General features: G+C 55.3%; 2 long non-coding RNA genes across 6 annotated transcripts; both read left to right on the plus strand.

The window, feature by feature from the left end:
• The first annotated feature begins 3,004 nt into the window (after positions 1-3,004).
• LOC116788683 lies at positions 3,005-10,406 on the plus strand. Of its 4 annotated transcripts, none has more exons than XR_004357715.1 (3): positions 3,007-3,371; positions 7,812-7,941; positions 9,327-9,528. It is a non-coding gene; the product is annotated as an uncharacterized LOC116788683 (long non-coding RNA). The 4 variants fall into 4 exon arrangements; XR_004357713.1 differs by lacking the exon at positions 9,327-9,528 and adding an exon at positions 10,395-10,406 and having other exon boundaries at positions 3,008-3,371; positions 7,812-7,948; XR_004357714.1 differs by lacking the exon at positions 9,327-9,528 and adding an exon at positions 9,086-9,116 and having other exon boundaries at positions 3,008-3,371.
• Positions 10,407-10,653: 247 nt separating this feature from the next.
• Positions 10,654-14,525, plus strand: LOC116788687. Of its 2 annotated transcripts, none has more exons than XR_004357721.1 (4): positions 10,654-10,781; positions 12,795-12,862; positions 12,966-13,717; positions 14,352-14,525. It is a non-coding gene; the product is annotated as an uncharacterized LOC116788687 (long non-coding RNA). The 2 variants fall into 2 exon arrangements; XR_004357722.1 differs by having other exon boundaries at positions 12,995-13,717.
• The last annotated feature ends 3,535 nt before the right edge of the window (positions 14,526-18,060 follow it).

The raw sequence follows: 18,060 nt of genomic DNA on the forward strand, positions 1-18,060 counted from the left end.
AGGAGAGTGGAAGAGGGCAGAACCTGTAGGTATTACCTCTAATGTGGGATCTGTACTGGTAAGGCCAAGCCAGTATCCTTTACAGTCAGAATGGCAGCTTGGATTGGTTGCAGGAACAGCTAAATTTGCTCCTCCTGGTTTGCTTGCATGATGTCACTGCAAGAATCTGCCAAGAAAACCAATGGCCAAGGTGACTGATTAGTGCAGGACCTGAGAGAACCCCCTGAAATGACAACCTGGAGTAGTTTCCAGGATTAGATTGCAAAGATGGCCTTTGCTGCATCTGCTTGAGCAAGGAAAGCCAAGAAACCTTTGCTTTTGCAGGAGAAAATCCAGAAACTTGGAAGGAAGCAAAGAAGCCCCGTGACTCCTCCCTGAGCCCCAGACAGCCCAGGAACTGCCTTCCTGGGAATGGTGGGACGGACTGGACTCTGGATTGCTCCCTCTGGATGTGTGGTAAGACTGTTATGGCAACTTTTAAGAAGAGCCTGTAAGCATTTACTGCCTTGGCTAGATGGTGCAAGGGCAGCCTTTAAGCAGCTGAAGCATTCTCTGAGGAGAGCTCTGGGTCTGCCAGATGTGTCAGAACTGTTGGAAGCATCTTTGGTGGGGAGGGCAAAGAAAGGCCAAGGTGTGCAGTGACCCCCCTGACAAGGGACTTTCAGTTAATGGCATCCCTGATGGTGAACTTTGTGGGCTGTTCCCCCTGTAGGGCAGGTGATAGTCCCAGCTACAATGATGGGGAAAAATAGTTAAAAGAGAACCCCAAAAGCTGGAAATCCTCCTGGAGGTTCTTGGCAAAGAGAGTTTGCCGAGTTCCCCCCCCGAAAGAAGGACAGTGATATCTTAGGAGTGCTAGTAGATGTTTTTAATTGATAGCCTTGTGTGTGTCCTTATTGCACCAGTAGGCCTTGTCCAACTCCCCATATTCCAGGGGATATACCCGTTAAGGGAAAAATAATGTTCCTAATTGTCTCATGGCTTGAGGCTCTCCCCTGCAGGAACTCCAGGAACTCCAGGAACTCCTGGTGCCGCCTGGGCCGATGGATTGGACGCCCCAGCCCCTCCGTTCCTGCCCAGCCACTGGGGCCGTGTCGAGTGGTGGCACTGCCAGCCCTGCAGGTGAAGGGGAAAGGGCCTTTCCAGGTCTGGTTGATCACATTTATAGCAAGTAATGTTGCAGAAAAAGGACCTGGGGTCTCTTCTTCTTGAGTTAGGAAAGCTCCTTTTGCTTGGTGAGCAGAACAAAGTGGATCCTTAAGAGTTCCCATCCGTGTTTGTGTCTCAGCCTGTGTTAGGATTCAGGGCTGTCAGTTGTTGTCACTGAGAAGTCAAACTATGCTTTAAATAATGAGACACTGCCCTGATGGCCTAGTGTCAAGAAATAAGGGGGAATGCTGTCTGAGTGTTGAGATGTAACATGAGCTAATCCTTTTTGCAGTGGGATGTAGCCTGGAAACTGCCCCGAACTGAGCCAAGGGATTTAAAGGGACCAAGCAAGGGAGGTGCAGAAACAAGGAAGAAGGGAGCTGAGGCATCAGCCAAGCAGCACCAAGTTCCTGTGTAAGCAGGTGAGTTGTGTTGAGGTTCCTAAGGCAGAAAATGAGGACTTTGAGGGCTCCAGACAGAATAGACCTCTGAAGGGCCTCGGTGAAGGCCCTCAGAAACCTTATGAGGGTAAGTGTGTATGGTAATAAGTGTTGGAAAATGTCCTGAATGTGGAACGGGAATACAGGGAACCAAAATGAATCCTCACATAGTACTGACCCCTCCCATCAGCTGCAGTGGAGACACCTCCGTGTGCCCTTTGGGAGCTGATTGCCAGGACACCCGGCGGGCTGGGATCATGGCAGGGTGTTGTAAGCAAGGAATGCCTGGCTTCTAAAATTCACCAACTGAGTCTTAGAGGCTTCTTTGAAGAGCTGATTTTCAGGCAGCAGAATTGGCCCCCAGGAGGGACTCTGTGCCTGCTCTCCCGTTGCTCCAAGGGATCTCTGGGCCTTCACGCCGGCACCGAGATTTTCTCGGGAAGGGCCTCAGATCCCCGGACCAGTCTGGGACACAGGCAAGATCCCCCTGCCTTTAGAAATGAGGCCTTCTTGGGGCTTCCTACCCGTACACGTTGGTGGGTTCCCAAGAAGGCCTCTTGAAATGCCTTTTGGGATGTCCATTGAACCCTTGGGACCAAATTGGGCCCCCTGGAGGGACAGTGCTGTTGGTGCCCCCCGGGCTGGGGCACCCCGAGGACTCCAGCGCGCACCGAAAGGATTATTCGGGGAGATCCTCGGGTTGCCCGGCCCTGGGGAGCTCAAAGCAAGGTCCCTGCAATGGATTCAGGCATTGCTGACAGTATCCCAGGGCTACCTGGCCCTGCTAGACATGGAACTCTCTCATGGGCTGTAACTGGGTGATAAAAGTGGTGCTCCAAGTGCCAAAGAAGGGTGGGATTGGGATTAAGAAATGAGCAGTGACGGTGCAATTGGCTGTTTTCTCTGGAATGTGACTGTAAGAGCTGCAGGAGTGCAAGGCGTGTGTTCCAGTCCCCAGCATTTGGTTTGCACATGTCCTGGTCAGACACAGGTCCAACTTCCTCAGTCCTTAACACAACACAGGGAAAATGAAGGACTGGCACTGTTAAGGTGATTGGTGTGACAGGGGTTAAACTGGGAAAACATTGGTTAAACCTCAGTTTCTCTATTTGCCAAATTTGCCCAAACCTCTGCTAGGATGAGATGGACTGAAGAAGTTGAGGCAGAAATGGAATTGAAAACTGGGGATATTGACACTGTAATTGCTGAAACTCAGTGTGTCAAAGCAGCAGCTCTCGTTGTGCAGGGAATAACTCCTGTCAGCAGCAAGGTCCCGACTGAAGTGGCAGCTGCAGTTGTTCCTGTGGTGTGGGCCAGTGGAACTCCAGGAGAGTGGAAGAGGGCAGAACGTGTAGGTATTACCCCCAGTGTGGGATCTGTACTGGTAAGGCCAAGCCAGTATCCTTTACAATCAGAATGCCAGCTTGGATTGGTTGCAGTAACAGCTAAATTTGCTCCTCCTGGTTTTCTTGTAGAAGGTGAATGCAAGAACCTGCTAAGAAAACCAATGGCCAAGGTGATTGATTAGTGTAGGACCTGAGAGAACCCCCTGAAATGACAACCTGGAGTAGTTTCCAGGATTAGATTGCAAAGATGGCCTTTGCTGCATCTCCTTGAGCAAGGAAAGCCAAGAAACCTTTGCTTTTGCAGGAGAAAATGGGGAAAGCGGGAAGGAAGCAAAGAAGCCCCGTGACTCCTCCCTGAGCCCCAGACAGCCCAGGAACTGCCTCCCTGGGAATGGTGGGACGGGCTGGACTCTGGATTGCTCCCTCTGGATGTGTGGTAAGACTGTTATGGCAACTTTTCCAACAACCTGTAAGAATTTGTTGCCTTGTCTAGATGGTGCAAGGGCAGCCTTTAAGCAGCTGAAGCATTCCCTGAGGAGAGCTCTGGGTCTGCCAGATGTGTCAGAACTGTTGGAAGCCTCTTTGGTGGGGAGGACAAAGAAAGGCCAAGGTGTGCAGTGACCCCCCTGACAAGGGACTTTCAGTTCATGGCATCCCTGCAGGAACTGCAGGAACTCCTGGTGCCGCCTGGGCCGATGGATTGGACGCCCCAGCCCCTCCGTTCCTGCCCAGCCACTGGGGCCGTGTCGAGTGGTGGCACTGCCAGCCCTGCAGGTGAAGGGGAAAGGGCCTTTCCAGGTCTTGTGGATCACATTTATAGCAGTTAACATGACTGAATGTTAACTGAGTGTTGAGATGTAACAAGGGCTAATCCTTTTTGTAGTGGGATGTAGCCCTGAAACTCCACAGAGCTGTGCCAAGGGATTTAAATGTACTAAGCAAGGGCGGTGAAGAAAGAAGGAAGAAGGGAACTGAGGCATCAGCCAAGGAGCAGCAAGTTACTGTGCCAGCAGGTGAGTTGTGTTGATGTTCCGAAGGCAGGGACTGAGGACTTCGAGGGCTCCAGACAGAGAAGACCTGGGAAGGCCCTTGGAAACCTTATAAGGGTAGGTATGTATGGTAATAAGTGTTGGAAAATGTCCTGAATATGGAATAGGAATGCAGGGAACAAAAATGAATTGTTCTGTAATGGTGCCATATCAGCTGCAGTGGTGATAGCTCTGTGTGCCCTCTGGGAGCTGATTCCCAAGGACCTGGCAGGCTGGAATGATTCAAGAGCATAATAATAAAAGAATGCCTGGCTTCTAAAACTCACCAGCTGAGTCTTAGAGGTTCTTGTAAGAAATTTTAGGCAACACCTGAATCTCTAGTGTGTACTTCTGAGTTCAGTTGGAAAGAGATTGTCCAGGAAACAGAAATCTTTCTCATTCCAAGAAGTTGCACTTGATGAACTTCCCATCTGAGCGGATCTTCAGAGGTGATGCCCGTGGCAGGAGAAGTTCTCAGCAAGGAGGCTCTTTCCTCCTAGGCAGAAAGGTCAGTACCCTTCCTCCCCAAGGCCCAGCCCAGCAGGGCTTCCAGGAGCTGCTGGTGTGGCTGCTCTTTGGGTTCTCAGCTGTGCAAGGGGGGTGGTGACATCGTGTTCCTCCCTGTGCTCCGGGGCAGCCAAAAGCCCCAGCACAGCCCCTGGACTTTTTTGTGAGCCTGAGCTATTGCAGCCCTGGGGATGGCTTTGGTTTCTTTATCTCCTCAGAGTAAAATTGTATGGGGGAGTCTCTGATCTCCCTGATTTTTGTATCATAACTGGAACTGGGAAGAAAGTTCACCCTGTGTAATTTGTAATTTCCCAACTGACTTGGCCTGGTTGAACCAGCAGAGCCAGATGGTTGTAGTGTGCAGGTTATTGTTTGTGTCTGAGCTGTTTGGGGTTTATTTACCAAGGGAGGCCATGGAATGTTATGGTATTTTTGTCCCAGTAGTGGAGACAGTGCCCTGGATTAGTTGATTTCCGCCTCGCTCCCTGGTATCTGAGTTTGGAGATGTACCAAGAACTGGTAGTTTTTGCAGTGGGATGTACCCTGGAAACTCCATGGAGCTGAGCCAAGGGATTTAAAGGGACTAAGCAAGGGAGGTGAAGAAACAAAGAAGAAGGGAACTGAAACAGCAGCCAAGCAGCACCAAGTTCCTCTAAAACCAGGTAAGTTGTCTTGAAATTGATAAGGTGGTCACTCAGAACATTGGGGTCTGCAGGCACAGGTGAGCACCAGAGACCCCTGATGGAGCCCCTCAGAGACCCTATAAGGGTTTGTGTATATGGTAACAGGTGTTGGGAATGTCCTGAATGTGGAACAGGAATACAGGGAAGGAAAATGAGCCCTCCTGTAATGCTGCCCTCTCCCATCAGCTGCAGTGGAGACACCCCCGTGTGCCCTTTGGGAGCGGATTGCCAGGACACCCGGCAGGCTGGGATCATGGCAGGGTGTTGTAAGCAAGGAATGCCTGGCTTCTAAAACTCACCAGCTGAGCCTTAGAGGCTTCTTTGCAGAGCTGAGTTGAGGCAGCAGAATTGGCCCCCAGGAGGGACTCTGTGCCTTCTCTCCCGTGGCTCCAAGGGATCTCTGGGCCTTCACGCCGGCACCGAGATTTTCTCGGGAAGGGCCTCAGATCCCCGGACCAGTCTGGGACACAGGCAAGATCCCCCTGCATTTTAAGACCAAATTGGGCCCCCCTGGAGGGACAGTGCTGTTGGTGCCCCCCGGGCTGGGGCACCCCGAGGACTCCAGCGTGCACCGAAAGGATTATTCGGGGAGATCCTCGGGGTGCCCGGCCCTGGGGAGCTCAAAGCAAGGTCCCTGCAATGGATTCAGGCATTGCTGACAGTATCCCAGGGCTACCTGGCCCTGCTGGACATGGAGCTCTCTCATGGGCTGTAACTGGGTGATAAAAGTGGTGCTCCAAGTGCCAAAGAAGGGTGGGATTGGGATTAAGAAATGAGCAGTGATGGCACAATTGGCTGTTTTCTCTGGAATGTGACTGTAAGAGCTGCAGGAGTGCAAGGGGTGTGTTCCAGTCCCCAGCATTTGGTTTGCACATGTCCTGGTCAGACACAGGTCCAACTTCCTCAGTCTTTAACACAATAGAGGAAGAATTAAGGACTGGCACTGTTAAGGTGATTGGTGTGACAGGGGTTAAACTGGGAAAACATTGGTTAAACCTCAGTTTCTCTATTTGCCAAATTTGCCCAAACCTCTGCTAGGATGAGATGGACTGAAGAAGTTGAGGCAGAAATGGAATTGAAAACTGGGGCTATTGACACTGTAATTGCTGAAACTTAATGTGTCCAAGCAGCAGCTCTTGTTGTGCAGGGAATAACTCCTGTCAGCAGCAAGGTCCCGACTGAAGTGGCAGCTGCAGTTGTTCCTGTGGTGTGGGCCAGTGGAATTGCAGGAGAGTGGAAGAGGGCAGAACCTGTAGGTATTACCTCTAATGTGGGATCTGTACTGGTCAGGCCAAGCCAGTATCCTTTAAAATCAGAATGCCAGCTTGGATTGGCTGCAGGAACAGCTAAATTTGCTCCTCTTGGTTTGCTTGTAGAAGGTGAATGCAAGAACCTGCCAAGAAAACCAATGGCCAAGTGGATTGATGAGTGCAGGACCTGAGAGAACCCCCCTGAAATGACAACCTGGAGTAGTTTCCAGGATTAGATGGCAAAGATGGCCTTTTCTGCATCTCCTTGAGCAAGGAAAGCCAAGAAACCTTTGCTTTTGCAGGAGAAAATCCAGAAACTTGGAAGGAAGCAAAGAAGCCCCGTGACTCCTCCCTGAGCCCCAGACAGCCCAGGAACTGCCTCCCTGGGAATGGTGGGACGGGCTGGACTCTGGATTGCTCCCTCTGGAGGTGTGGTAAGACTGTTATGGCAACTTTTAAGAAGAGCCTGTAAGCATTTACTGCCTTGTCTAGATGGTGCAAGGGCAGCCTTTAAGCAGCTGAAGCATTCCCTGAGGAGAGCTCTGGGTCTGCCAGATGTGTCAGAACTGTTGGAAGCATCTTTGGTGGGGAGGGCAAAGAAAGGCCAAGGTGTGCAGTGACCCCCCTGACAAGGGACTTTGAGTTAATGGCACCCCTGCAAGTGAACTCTGTGGGCTGTTCCCCCTGTAGGGCAGGTGATAGTCCCAGCTACAGTGATGGGAAAAATGGTTAAAAGGGAGCCCCAAAAGCTGGAAATGCTCCTGGAGGTTCTTGGCAAAGAGAGTTTGCTGAGTTCCCCCTGACAGAAGGACAGTGATAGCTTTGGAGTGCTAGGAGATCCTTTGAATAGATAGCCTTGTGTGTGTCCTTGTTGCCCCAGTAGGCCTTGTCCAACTCCCCATATTCCAGGGGATATACCTGTTAAAGGAAAAAATGATGTTCATAATTCTCTGATGACTTGAGGCTCTCCCCTGCAGGAACTCCAGGAACTCCTGGTGCCGCCTGGACCGATGGATTGGACGCCCCAGCCCCTCCGTTCCTGCCCAGCCACTGGGGCCGTGTCGAGTGGTGGCACTGCCAGCCCTGCAGGTGAAGGGGAAAGGGCCTTTGCAGGTCTTGTTGATCACATTTATAGCAGCTGAAGTTGCAGAAAAAGGACCTGGGGTCTCTTCTTCTTGAGTTAGGAAAGCTCCTTTTGATTGGTGAGCAGAACAAAGTGGATCCTTAAGAGTTCCCATCCGTGATTGTGTCTCAGCCTGTGTTAGGATTCAGGGCTGTCAGTTGTTGTCACTGAGAAGTCAAACTATGCTTTAAATAAGGAGACACTGCCCTGATGGACAGGTGTCAAGAAAAAAGGTGGAATGCTGTTCGAGTGTTGAGATGTAACAAGAGCTAATCCTTTTTGCAGTGGGATGTAGCCTGGAAACTGCCCAGATCTGAGCCAAGGGATTGAAAGGGACCAAGCAAGGGAGGTGAAGAAACAAGGAAGAAGGGAACTAAGGCATCAGCCAAGCAGCACCAAGTTCCTGTGTAAGCAGGTGAGTTGTGTTGAGGTTCCTCAGGCAGGCACTGAGGACTTTGAGGGCTCCAGACAGAGAAGACCTGGGAAGCCCCTCAGCAACCTTATAAGGGTAGGTGTGTATGGTAGTAAGTGTTGGAAAATGTCCTGAATATGGAACAGGAATGCAGGGAAGGAAAATGAACCCTCATGTAGTGCTGACCCCTCCCATCAGCTGCAGTGGAGACACCCCCGTGTGCCCTTTGGGAGCTGATTGCCAGGACACCCGGCGGGCTGGGATCATGGCAGGGTGTTGTAAGCAAGGAATGCCTGGCTTCTAAAACTCACCAGCTGAGTCTTAGAGGCTTCTTTGAAGAGCTGATTTTCAGGCAGCAGAATTGGCCCCCAGGAGGGACTCTGTGCCTGCTCTCCCATGGCTCCAAGGGATCTCTGGGCCTTCACGCCGGCACCGAGATTTTCTCGGGAAGGGCCTCAGATCCCCGGACCAGTCTGGGACACAGGCAAGATCCCCCTGCCTTTAGAAATGAGGCCTTCTTGGGGCTTCCTACCCGTACACGTTGGTGGGTTCCAAAGAAGGCCTCTTGAAATGCCTTTTGGGCTGTGCATTGAAGCCTTGGCAGCAAATTGGGCCCCTGGAGGGACAGTGCTGTTGGTGCCCCCCGGGCTGGGGCACCCCGAGGACTCCAGCGCGCACCGAAAGGATTATTCGGGGAGATCCTCGGGGTGCCCGGCCCTGGGGAGCTCAAAGCAAGGTCCCTGCAATGGATTCAGGCATTGCTGACAGTATCCCAGGGCTACCTGGCCCTGCTAGACATGGAGCTCTCTAATGGGCTGTAATTGGATGATAAAAGTGGTGCTCCAAGTGCCAAAGAAGGGTGGGACTGGGATTAAGAAATGAGCAGTGATGGTCCAATTGGTTTTTTATCTCTTGAATGTGACTGTAAGAGCTGCAGGAGTGGAAGGTGTGTGTTCCAGTCCCCAGCATTTGGTTTGCACATGTCCTGGTCAGACACAGGTCCAACACAACAGAAGGAGTGTGGCTCCTTGTTTTCCTGTGTCGTTGGTGAGGTGTTGACTCAGTACCTTTCTTGGAGCTGCTGTTGGATGAAGAGGTGCCCCCAATTCACCTGTAAGGGCCTGGTTTTCTTCCCTGTTTCTCCCAGCTTTTCCAGGAGATGGAATTCCAGTGCTACAATCTAGCAGAGGGTTGGCAGGGAGAGGCCTGGAATGATGTTGCTGTGGCACAGATGTTGCTCCCTGGCAGGTTCTGGGGTTGGATTCCTTGGCTGCCACTTGGCAAGGCCTGGGAGGGCCTCAGTTGTGTAGGGAACCAAACCTGGAATGGGAAAGCAAAGGTGGGGAGGTTCTGGTTTCAGAAAGGATCCTTGCCTTCTCTTTCTGCAGGGACACTGAGCTGGTCCAGCTGTGGCAAGAAGAGCCCTGATGCCTGAGTGCTCTCCAGCCCCCAGGATGGATCCCAACTGTCAGCCCATGGCTCCATCCCTTGAGAAGATGGTGTTCCTGCAAGCCCAGCTGCTGTGCTGGTGCTCCTGTGGGCACCTCCTGCCCTGGCCTGCTGAGAATGTGTTGGTGTTGCAGCTCAATAAAGTCCCTTTCAGTGGTGACTGTGTGATTTTTGTGTCAGTTCCTCTCCCCTCTTCCCCTGCCCCCGTGGCTGCATCACTGGCTTGTGCCTAAATGAACTCTTCCCCTGCAGCAGTTCCCTGCTGCTCTCAGAGACGGTGGAGCTGAGGCCCCTGAGCCAAGGGAGAAAGGATCCATCCAAGCCAGGCCAGTGCTCACCCCCTGCCTTCCTCCAGCCTCCCGTGTTTCCAGTTCCCATTCCTGCTGGACACACACCCTGTTCCCAAACACCCCCCTTCCTGTTCTCTCTCTATGTCTCCCCTCACAACTCCCCTCCTCTGATCTCCAGCTGCCCAGGCCCCTGTTTCTGAGGGGCATTCCTGGGCTGCTGCCCCCCCATTCCTTATAAATGAAGTGCCAAGAGCCCCAAGTGCAGAGAGGGCTGCAGGGCATCAGTGCCAAGAGCTGCCTGTGTCTGCCTGTGTTCCTGCAGTTCTCCTTCCTGTTCTCCCTGGGCTGCAGAGACCTGCCTGCCCTGGTTTGTTGGAGCAGAGGGATGGCATTAAATTTGTGCAGAAGGGATGTTCACAGACACTCGTTTTCTGACAGGCACTGCCATTTGCCTTCTGCCTTTCCCAGGTTTTTCCAAGGGCTGCCCAGCCCGGGGATCCGTGTGCTGGGACAGTGATTGGCAGGAGGAAGGGGAGCCTTGGCCTCGCCTGCCCAGCTCAGGTGGGTGGCACAGAATGGGGGTGGGCTGGCAAGGCAGGAACATATTTCTGAGTTCTGGAGTGCCTTGAAACCTTTCCCTGGCAGGTTTCTCTCCCTCCTTTCCTGGGCTCCAGCATCCCTGGTGTCTCTTCCTTTGTCCAAAGTCCAGTGGCAGAGGATGGACTGACTCACAAGGGGGGTTTGGAATGAAAAGGGTTCTGTTCCAATGGGGTAAGGAATGCAGGAAGAAAGGTGAGCCTCCTTTTAATGCCTGAAAGAGATAGGAATGAAAATGCTGGAAAAGGTCCCTTTTTATTTGGTGTCCCCCCTGGATTTTTCATGGCTAAAACTCTCTAGTGAGCAATTGAACAGAAGGGTGAAGGGCAGGAGCCTTTGACTTGCCCAGTGCACTAAATTGCCTTGTTCTCCTCTCTTCCAGGCCAGGACCAAGCCCTGAATGCAGCCCAGCTCTGCCAAGTGCCCTGGGCTGTGAGCAGCCCAAGGCAAGAGGCTGCAGCCCCGCCGGCCGGCGCTGGGGGCTCCTGGTGCTGCCCGTGGGCTGGGGTAAGTCACAGGGACACGTTTCTCTCCTCCTGGGGTTGGCATTTGCTCCCTGGGCACTGGAGGTGTAAGGAAGGACGGAGTAGCAGGGAAGGGGAGTGTTTCCAAACTGTGTGAATGTTGCCCCCAGGTTTGGGCTGGAGCAGCGATGGGGGTGGTTGGGTTTGGCCTGGGCCGGTCGGGATCAGCCATAAACGACCCACCAGACCCTGAACCCTCACTGGACACGTCCAGCCCCTCAAGTTGTTAATTTTCAACAGAGGACAAAGTATTGGTACTTGCTTGTGATCTGTGGAGAATTTCCTTTGGGATGATCAACCAGAGAGTGTATCAATGCAAAGCATCTTTTTTGGTCTTTGTTTGTTTGTTTGTAATTTCCTCTCTGACTTCAATGAGTTTGGTGTGCTCCTGTTAAGGAAGCAGTGTGTTTTTATCTGGAAATTTGGGGTGGTTTGCTTTGTTTAGGGTTTTTTCCCCCACTGACTTGGGCCTTCCAACTCCTGATGGACTCGAGTGATGAGTGCTCTCAGCCCTGGTTATTTCTTAACATTGTGTGGCTTTCCCTCAGCTGTGAGTGAGGAATTGTGCAAGCAAGGCCTGTGTGCCCATGGGTGTCCCGTGGGTGTCCGTGTGGCAGGGCTGGGACAAGGACTCGTGCAGGGACCCAGCTGGCACTGGAGCTGCTGCCATTCTGAGCCACTGCCAAGGGGTGGGTAGAGACCATCTGGGAGGCTGTTGCCAGCATTCCATTGGGAGCTGGATCTCCCTCCAGCTGCAGCAGCCAGGGGAGGGTTCTTCCTTGTGCAGCCCAGCGGCTTCTGCTCAGCCTGGCCCAGAGTGGGGCTGGGGCAGGTTCTCCAGGGAACTGGAGCCAGCCCTGAACGGGGCTCTGGAGAGCAGGGAGCTGCAGGGACTGAGGTTTGCAAAGCTGGGCTGAAGTTTGTCAAAGCAGCAGAACATTCTCGTTCTGGTGGGTTTGTGGAGTCCGTGTTGGTGCCCAGGAGAACTGGGTCAGATTGGGGTTTGTGGTCCAAGAGCTGCCCCCCTAAATGTGGCAGGCTGTGTGTGCTGGCAGTGAAGTGCTATCCCCAGAGGCTGATGGTTTCTGTCTCCAGGGATGCCCAGGATGCTGCCAATGCCCAGGGATCTGCTCTGGGTCCAGGCTGTCCATGCTGGAGGGCCCTGGTGGCTGCAGTCCCTGAGCCCACAGAGACAGAGAGAGCCCCGGCCCGAGTGGCCTTTGGCCCCTTGTCCTGAATTTGGGGTGAGCCTGGGAGAGTGTGGAGCGTGAGAATGAGGGCTGTGCTTCCAATGCATCATCCCTGGGAAGATCCTGTTGTTCCAGAGCGCTGGGGACAGTTTGGGCTTGGCAGCTTCAGAGCTGGGTTGGAGCAGCCCCTGGAAAGAATCAGGAGAGTGGAGGTTTGTCCCAGTGGTGCTTTCACACCCCACTGGACAGTCTGGGCTTTGTGGTTGAGGTTGTCCTGTATTTGCTCTGCAGATAATGGGCCCTTCCCAATTCAGCCCAGCAGATCCCAAGGGCTCTGACAGGAATATTTGTTCTTCCCTTCCCTTTGGGATACCTTAATCTCCAAACTGCCACGAGCAATTCCTTAATTTCTCCTGGAGAAAACCAAGTGTCAGAGGCAGTTTCCAAGGAGGCCAGAAGTGTCTTTGGAGCAGAGAGAGCTGCCAGCTGCGTGTGCCTGTCCCCAGCCTGGCACTGCCCACAGGGACACACTGGGCACAGACCATGAGAGGGAACAAAACCACTGCCTGCCAGAGGCTTTGTCCTGGGCCAGAGAGGCCTTGGGCAGGAATTGGACTGGGCAACTCCATCAGCTGCTCTTCCCCCACAAAGCACCATCCCCTGGGCATTAATGACCTGCCCTGTGCCCAACACTCACTGTTCACCCAACTCAAACCAAAGCAAGGCTTGCTTTGCTTTGAATGACTTAAAATAACTTTAAAACAAAATAAATCACTGTTTTCTTCTCTTTTTTTGTTTTCTTTTAGATGCTGGAATTGCCTCTCTGGGTGTGTGCTGAGCTCTGGCTGCAGGGGACTGTCAGGCCTTGGTGGCTGTGAGTTCCTGTTCTTCTCCCTGGGAAACTGGAAAGAGTTATTCCTTGGATTGCAGAAATGTTTTCTGAAACCTGTCCCCTTCTTTGTGCCTTTTGCTGACAGTTCTTCTCTTTCTACCTTTGAATGTACAGCCTCCTTGCAGCTCCCAGCTGAGGAAACCTGGGATAACTTAGGAGGGACAGAGGTGACATTTTTATCTGCAAACTTGGGGTAATTTCTAGGGGATACAGCAACTGTTTGTGTAGGAAAGTGTGTTTAACCACATTGGCCCCAGTTGTGTTTGCACCAGCTGGGGCCAGAGGTGCAAGGCAATCCAAAGCAAACCCTGCTCAGCCTCCAAATCCCAGGGGAAGTTCTCCAAGCTGCTCACTGAGGGACTAAAGATACATTAAAACAGAACCAAGAGCACTAATAAGGATCTTGGGAATCCCAGTATTGTTGTCCTAGAATTTTTAACAGGTTTTTAAACTTTTTATGACAAGAATGGCTTTCTTCCTTTGATTGAATCCTGCGGTAGGATTTGGGATTTCTTGGGATTCCGAATCCCTCCCAATGGCCCTGACACTGATCAGGAACTTGCAGGACAAACAGAGTCAGAGCTCCTGGCAGGCACAGGGGCTTTCCCCCAGAGTGGATCCAACTGCTGCCCCCCAGCCTGGCCAGGAGGGATCTGCTTTGGCTCCTGGCTTCTGCCAGAGACAGAATGTGTTCCATTGATTGGAATGAGGATCCAGTAGCTTCATCTCCTGGAGGTTCCCTGGGCAGCTGATCCACTCTGCCCCGTGTCCTGCTCTCAGTTGCTGCCCAGCCAGAGCCAACTGTGCCAAGGGCACGAGCACTCACAGCCTGGATAGGTGTGGTGGTTTGGGCTAGGCCTTCCTTGGTGACCAGTTTGTAACCAAGGAAGGGTCCAGATTTACCCAGTATTCCCTACGATTTTTACGTAAGCCAGACTATAAGAAGAAAGGAGGAGAGGCCTTCGCCCTCTTTCCTTCCAGCAGCTTGGAGGTGCAGGTTCCCTGCTGTTGAGTCTGCCGGGTTGGGGAGTGAGGCCTTGTAAGGCCTTGTCGGCCTTGGGAGGCGGAGGTTGCCGGCGATCGTCCCAGAGCGACTCTTGGTTGTCCCAAGGAGAGTGGTGGGATATTTTCTTTGCTAACTCTTTAGTTACTAGATCTCGGGCTGCTGATTGGGAGATATATATATATATATATATATATATATAATTTTGGTTTTGTTCCTTTTTTCCCTTCCCCCTTCCACTTCCCTTGTGAAATTGTATATATTTTAAATTGTATATATTTCAATTGTAACATAAGTGTAAATATATTTATATATATCACTTTAGCTGTCTCTCTTTTGTTTTGGGTTTTCTTGGTTGTTTTTCTCCCTCTTCTCCCTGAGGGTTGGGCGGGGGGGGGGGACGACGACGACTTCTGGTGGTAAGGGTTGGAGACTTGGCAGGGAGCCAGCTTCAAACCATATCCATAGGGAATGGGGGACTGCCTTGTGTACAATTCACCTAGAAAGTCAAACGAGGGGATTGTTGGACTATCTGGCTCCTTAGGGAACCTGCTGGGAGTAGAGAAGCACAACCCCAAATCTCCAGCTGTGGGTGGAGTCGTGGAACGTAAACCAGCACAAATGGATTCCCCAAAATGAACCGTGGGAGAGCAGGACCAAATAAGGGTCACTGTCCCTGGGGAAAGGTGAAAGGAATTGGTTGGGACTTGGATTGTCCCCTTGGGAGATGGAGGTTGCTGGGATGCAGAGAATGCCCTCCCTCAGGCTGCCAAGATCTCTCAGTGCAGCGGCTTTGGCCAACACGGCAGCACAAAGATTGTTCTCTGTGGGGGGCCCAGGGTTGGGTTCCGGTCTCAGCTTTGCAGGTTTAGAGGAATTCTACCTACAGCCCGCAATTCCATGGGGAATTCCTGCTGGAACAGCCTCCCAGTGCCTCCTGGAGCCCGGCTATTCCCCTGCAGAGCTGCCGCTCTAAGGCCAGGTTTGGCAGGAAGCAGCCACAGTTCCAGGTTTGCTCAGCGGGATCGGGACAAGGACAGGTTGATGTTCCACAGACTTTGCTGTTTGTAACCCTCCTGCCCCGGCCCCGCTGGGGTCCCTGGGGGGACTTGAGCGAGTTCCCTGGAATTCGGCCGATTCTCCGCCCCGGGCCGGGCTCCAGGGGATGTGTTCGCCCAGGAGAAGGCGGGGGCCGGACGCGCTCCCGGCCCGGGGCGAGGCAGCCCCTGAGCACGGGCGAGGACGTCTCTCCGGCCGGGAAGCCGCTGTCCCTTCGGAGCCTCGCGAGCGGCCCCGGCCAGTTCTTTCCCCCGAGGAAGGGGATGCACATCCCTGCCTTCAGGGTACCTCGGCTCTGACCCACCTGTTCAAGCTGTCCCTGGGGTCTGCAGTTGCGGTTGGGTCCCCGAAAAACTGCGAATTGCCTCCAACCCCAACTTTCTCCAAGCACCCCCTTTTCTTTTCAGGTATCTCCGAGGGCTCTGGCTCGGGATTTAGTGCCGCTGAGGGCACATGGCCCTGGCTTTAAGGCTGCTGCTGGCTGCTGGCCTCCGGCTGGAAGGTCACGGATTGGGGGCGGGCGGGACACACGTGGGGGGCGCGGGGGAGCTCTGGGAGGTCGGCGCTGGGAATGGCTCCCGTGCTGCTCTGCAGCCCCGCCGTGCCGACACTGCCGAGTGCCAGCTGGATTCTTTGGGTCCTTCTGGGCTGGCGCTGGGGCGTGTCCAGGGTGAGGCATCTCCGGGTGCCCGTCCAGAGCAGCCCCGGCTGAGGAGCCGCGGGCAGCCCTTTCTCCGTGCCCACCGCAGTGCCCGTGGCCGGTTCCCACCCCTGGGATGTGCGTTTGGCAGACGAGCCCTGCTCGGGAGGCAAATGCATCTGGTTGCCGATGGAAGCGCTGGCGCGGAGCTGCTCCATCCCTGCTGCCACGAGCTGTGCTGGGAGTCCTGCGGCTGCGGGCGGGATCACCTGAGCCCCGGAGCGCCGGGAGCCCCGGCAGGGCAGTGCAGGGCACAGCTGATCCATCCCCTGGCAATAGGAAGCCCAAGCAGGGCTGGCTCACTCTCTGTCTGTCTGTCTGTCTGTCGCTCCGGCCTCCTCCCGGCCCGCGTTCCCCCCCACAACTGATTCTGGCCAGGGAGCCCCGAGAACGTTCCAGGCGGGAAGCAGGAGCCGCCGAGGGCTCCGTCCAGCTCCGGACCTGAAAAGTGGCCCCGACCTGAGCCCCCCCGGCATTTTGGGTTCCGAACGCTCACCTGGAGGAGACGCCCCCCCGCAGGCGGGACCAGGCGGCGACACTCGACCGACGCCTTTGCCTCGGAACGAGGGATCCCTCCGGACTCAGTTGGCTCCTTTATCCCTGGAAATGAGCTCGGACGTCGCACGAGCACCTTTGCAGCCGTTGGGTGAATCCCGGACGGGGCCGGAAAACCTCCCTGAGCAGGGCAGTGATGAATTGGTGCCCGTCCCCAGCCGGGCACAGCCCAGCCGGCCGCACTCCCTCGGGCCTGTGGCTGCGAAGGGCTCGTGCAGAGGAGGGAGAGCTGCAGAGATTGAATAAAAGTGGATTTCCTGACTCGATTTCCCTGTGGTCCTTCCGTCCTTTGACTCGCGCGGCAGCCTTCGGTTGGAGCATTTCTTGGTTTCTTCTCCTGTAGCCGTTTCCCTCCCAGGCAGAACCTTCCCCGTCTGCAATTAAAGATGAAACGTTTCAATGGGATGTTTAAAAACCGGAGAGTTTGCCCCGGGAGGATGCGAGTTGCCGAGAAAGCGGGGAAGAGGAAGGAGAGCCTCAGGTCTCACCTGGCAGGTGTCAGATGAGCTGCCCCTTCTGGATGGCAGGGCAAAGAATTGCTGTCGGCAATTGGCGAAGTTCCGCGGGCAGAGCTGGGAGCAGCCTGTGCCCGACCCGCGGCACGGTCAGTGCCAGCTCCTGGGGCTGCCTGAGGACAGACACAGGGACACGGGGACACACAAGCAGTTCTACTGGGGGTCTCAGAGAACGGGAGGAACGAGGAAAGGGCTGCCCTCATTCTTCCCTGCCCCGGCACGACCCCGGTTCCCCGCGGCCGAAGCGATCCCGTGGCCGGAGCCCTGGCGGGCCCCAGACCCCTCGTTCCCGGGGAGCACTGCGGGCGGGAAACCCCCGCAGCGGTGGGGAAGGGGCAGGGGGGGCGACGTTCTCCCCGGGAGGGGCTGCGGTGGCCTCGGAGGTGCCCCAGCGCGGGGGCTCCGATCCCGCGGGGGTTGCGGGCAGCGCTGCGGGCCCGGCGGGATCGGGGATCCCGGGGCCGGGCCGGCGTGTCCCCGCTCCCCGGCCGGTCCCAGCCCCGGCTCCGCGTCTGCACGAGGAAAGCGCCGCCGTTCTGCCCTGGCCGGGCCCCGGCAGAGCCCCGGCCCGAGCGGCCCCGCCGGGATCGGCCCCAGCGCCCGCCCCGGAGCGGCTCCTCCCGCCCGCGGCAGCGGGACACAGGACCGATCCCGGTCCCGGTGCCCGTCCTGATGCCGAGCCCCAGCCCAGCCCCAAGCCAACCTCGATCCTCCGGTGCCGGTCCTGAGGCCGAGCTCCATCGCCAGCCTCGCTCTCCGGTGCCGTCCCCGCTCAGCGGCCCGGGCTCGGCGCAGCGCCGGGAGCAGCCCCCGGGCCGAGGCTCCGGCCCCGAGCGCCGATCGCTCCCACAGCATCCCGGGACGAGTTTCCTGCACAACAGCGGGGCGGGCGCGGTTCTGCCGCTTTTGAGGGGCGCGGGCGGGGCGGGGCCGGGGCGGGGCCGGGGCAGGGCCCGCACAGGTGCGAGGGGAGGGGCCCGTCCAGGTGCGCGGGGCGGGCACGGGCGGGGGCGGGTCGGGGCGGGGGGTATTTAAGGGCCGGAACTCGCCCTCGCTCCCGTTTGCTCGGGCAGTGCGCGGAGCGGCAGCAGCGGCGCGGGGCCCTCGCTCTGCCGCGGCTCCTTTTCTTTGCTTTTCTTTTTCCCTTTTCTTTTATTTTTCCCTTTTCTTTTGCTTTGTCCCCGTTCCTTCGTCCTCTCCCTTCCTCTCCCCCCTTGCCCCCACACCCTCCCCCCCCCAAACCGCCCCCATCCCTTCCTCCCTCCCCAACCCACTCGTCCCCTGCGACCCCTCCCAGCCCCGCAGGGGCAGCCCGACCCCCCCAACCCTCCTTCCTGCCCCTCCATCC

This window comes from Chiroxiphia lanceolata, chromosome 6 (genome assembly GCF_009829145.1).
Source record: "Chiroxiphia lanceolata isolate bChiLan1 chromosome 6, bChiLan1.pri, whole genome shotgun sequence".
NCBI classification, from domain to species: domain Eukaryota; kingdom Metazoa; phylum Chordata; class Aves; order Passeriformes; family Pipridae; genus Chiroxiphia; species Chiroxiphia lanceolata.